We start from the raw sequence: 4,115 nt of genomic DNA, 5'->3' as shown, positions 1-4,115 counted from the left end.
TCTTTCTTTTTCTTTTTTTTTTTTTTTTTGAGATAGAGTCTCACCCTGTCATTCTGGGTAGAGTGCCATGACATCATAGTTCACAGCAACCTCAAACTCTTGGGCTCAAGAGATTCTCTTGCCTTGTTTTATCTGAAGGAAGTGGAATAGAGAAACACCAGCACACTGAGTCCAAATTAAGCAAAGGTCCTTTATTGATCAGCTGGGCTGAGAGGGGGCTCACGCCTCAAAGTCTCTTGACCCCTACAAGCAGGGGTGGAAACCTTTTATAATAGGCTTTTGGTAGGGGAGGGGGAATCCTTAATACGAGTTGAATTTGACAAGAGCCAACACCTGGTAAGGGGAATCCTTACAAGGGGAAGCTGGGGTTTTGCAGTTATTACTAAACTCTTTCAGCTGAGCTTCCAATCTTAAAGGGGGAGTGTTGAAAACCCCCAGCAAAATGGAGTTGGGGCATAACAGCCTCAGCCTCCTAAGTAGCTGGGACCTGCCACAACACCCAGCGTGCTCTCTCTCTATATATATATATATAAAAATATATATTTTTTGTTTGTTTGTTTGAGACAGAGTGTCACTATGCTGCCCTTGGTAGAGTGCTATGGTGTCACAGCTTACAGCAACCTCAAACTCTTGGGCTTGGGCTTAAGCAATTCAATTCTCTTGCCTCAGCCTCCTAAGTACTTGAGACTACAGGTGCCTGCCACAATGCCTGGCTATTTTTTGGTCGCAGTTGTCGTTGTTTAGCAGGTTCAGACCAGGCTTGAAACCACCAGCCTTAGTATACATGACTGGTGCCCTACTCACTGATCTATGGGCACCCAGTGCCCGGCTATTTTTAGAAATGGGGTTTCACTCTAGTTCAGGTTGGTCTTGAACTCCTGAGCTCAGGCAATGTACCTGCCTTGGCCTCCCAGAGTGCTAGGATTGCAGGCATGAGCCATCATGCCTAGTCTGATATTTTTACAGTTTCAAAATATTTCCCTTAATACATTTAATAATTACAAACATAAAAATAGTAATTTTACAGTGGAGAAATTCAGCAGCTACTGCTTTAGACAGTGATCTAGGTTAACATCACCAGTAATGGCCAGGAACCATGGCTCACACTTGTAATCCCAGCACTTTGGGAGGCTGAGGCAGGCAGACTGCTTGAGCTCAGGAGTTTGAGACCCCACCTCTACTAAAAATAGAAAAATTTAGCCGGCTCAATACCTGTGGCTCAAGCGGCTAAGGCTCCAGCCACATACACCTGAGCTGGTGGGTTCGAATCCAGCCTGGACCCACCAAACAACAATGATGGCTGCAACAAAAAAAAAAAAAAAAAGAAGAAGAAGAAAGAAAGAAAAAGAAAAGAAAAATCTAGCTGGGCATTGTAGTGGGTGCTACTCTGGAGGCTGAGGCAAGGGTATTGCTCAAGCCCAAGAGTTAGAAGTGGCTGTGAGCTATGATGCCATAGAACTCTACCTAGGGTGACAGAGTTAAGGCCAGATGTCCCGCTTTTGGCAGGACAGTACTGATTTGTAACAATTTGTTCTGTGTCCCATGGCATTTTTAAAAAGTTCTGATTTTTGGAAAGAATGCACCACAAGCTAGGGAACAGCAGGACAATGGGAAGGGAGAAAAGGTTAATGTAACTCCATTTGGAAATGAAAAGGCTAATGTAAACTCCCTACTCCCCTCCTGGTCAAGGTCGCCCAGGTGGACCAGAGCTTTACTCCTTTGAGCCACAGGTGCTGCCCTATACATAATTTTTTTTTAATGTATTATATTTGTAAATTGTACTTATGTTGAAATTAAAAATATATATATTACAATACTATTTTTACATTCTGAGAAAATTTTTGTTGCTCCATATAGACCAATTTTTTTTTTCTCTTTTATGTTTTTTTTTTATTAGATCATAGTTGTGTACATTAATTCTCTCATAGGATACAGTGTGTTACTTCTATATGCAGTTTGGAAAACTCTCATCCAGGTGGCCAACATAGCCATCATGTCTTTCTCATAATTGTTATGCTAAGACATTTATATTCAACCTTTAGACAAATTCACCTGTACCCAAATAGAATAAACTATAGGCATGATCCCCACAGTATCATTCTCTTCACCCACCCTCCCCCCCCTTCTTTCCCCGTAGTCTAGGGCTCCATTTGGATTGTAGCTTTCCTAAGATAGCTAACAATTAGTTTCATAATAGTGTTGAGTACATTGGATACTTTTTCTTCCATTCTTGAGATACTTTGCTATAGACCAAATTTTTAATTAAGAACCCCCTACCCCCGTCAATAGTGTCCCGATTTACCAATGTTAAAATCTGGTTACCTTAGACAGAGTGAGACTGTCTCAAAACAAAACAAAACAATAATACATGTCAACATCAGGTACCCTTGGATGATAGAGTCGAATGTACTGACCTACCAGGTAGAACTGACCCTCCCAGGAAGGATCAAGTGCATGTCCCACCCAGGAAATAATGAATGCACCAATGCCTGGCCCCCTGACTTTAAATATCCATCCACCATAGCCCACATGTGGGATTCTTTCCTGGTCAGGGACTTCACCCTACCTGCACCCAAGAGGAATAAAGACCACATTGACCAGGCCAGGCATGGTGGCTCATGCCTGTAATCCTAACACTCTGGGAGGCTGAGGCAGGTGGATTGCTTGACCTCATGAGTTCGAGAACAGCCTGAGCCAAGGCAAGACACTGTCTCTACTAAAAATAGAAAATCTGAGGCAAGAAGATCACTTGAGCCAAAGAGTTTGAGGTTGCTGTGAGCTATGATGCCACAGCACTCAACCACAGTGACAGCCTGAAACTCTGTCTCAAAAAACAAACAAACCACATTGACCACATAGAACAAGGACTCTGTTTTCCTTTCATTTTGCCCATCAGAATCATCTTTCATCTTTGGGACCTTCACCTCTCACTGGAAGGATGCACCCAGAAAGGCATGATACCACCTCTGTGCCATTTTTCACAGTAATGCATGACCTCAATTTGTTCATGAGAAAACCTCAAAGGAACCCAAATTGACAGACACTCTACCAAATAACCAGGACTCTGCAAAAGTGTCAAGGTCATGAAAGAGAAGGAAAGACCAAGAAACAGATTGAAAGCGTTTAGGAAACATGACAACTAGATGGATTGGATCCCAAAACAGAATGGGGACATGTGTAGTTATTTAGATGAAACCTGAGTGACTTCTGTATTTTAGCTGATAGTAATGTACAAGGTTAATTACTTTATTTTATTTTATTATTATTATTTTTTTAGAGACAGAGTCTCACTTTATTGCCCTTGGTAGAGTGCTGTGGCGTCACAGCTCACAGCAACTTCCAGCTCTTGAGTAGCTGGGACTATAGGTGCCCAGCTATTTTTTGGCTGGAGTTGTCATTGCTGTTTGACAGGCCCAGGCTGGATTCGAACTCTCCAGCCCTGGTGTATATGGCTGGCGCCCTAGCTGCTGAGTTACAAGTGCTGAGCCTATTTTATTTTATTTGAGCCAGTCTCACTATGTTGCTCTTGGTAGAGTGCTGTGGACCCCCACAGCTCACAGCAACCTCAAACTCTTGGGCTCGAGAGATTCTCTTGCCTCAGCTTCCCTAGTAGCTGGGACTAAAGGCACTGCCACAACGCCTGGCAATTTTTTTGTTGCCGTTGTCATTGTTAACTGGCCCAGACCAGATTCGAAACTGCCAACTTTGGTGTATGTGGCTGGTGCCATAACCACTGTGCTATGGGTGCTGAGCTAGTTATTTTATTATTTTTTTTGAGACACTGTCTCACTTTGTCACCCACACTAGAGTGCTATAATGTCATAGCTCACAGCAACCTTAAACTCTTGAGCTGAAGTGATCCTCTTGCTTCAGCCTCCTCACTAGTAGGGACTAAGGTACCTGCCTCCATGCCAAGCTAGTTTTTCTTTTTTTTAGTAGAGACAGGGTCTCACTCTTGCTCAGGCAAGTCTTGAAATCCCGAACTCAAGCAATTCTCCCTCATCAGAGTACCAGGATAACAGGTATGAGTTGTTGCACCAACTAATTTCTTAGTTTTGATAAGTGTTCTATTATGTGAGATGTTGACAAAAGTGGAAGCTGGATGAAGGGCATTC

Source organism: Otolemur garnettii, unplaced genomic scaffold, assembly GCF_000181295.1.
Source record: "Otolemur garnettii isolate 467f Iridium unplaced genomic scaffold, OtoGar3 scaffold00251, whole genome shotgun sequence".
Classification (NCBI taxonomy): domain Eukaryota; kingdom Metazoa; phylum Chordata; class Mammalia; order Primates; family Galagidae; genus Otolemur; species Otolemur garnettii.
The sequence above is the reverse complement of the archived record's forward strand: the minus strand, read 5'-3'. Positions refer to the sequence as shown.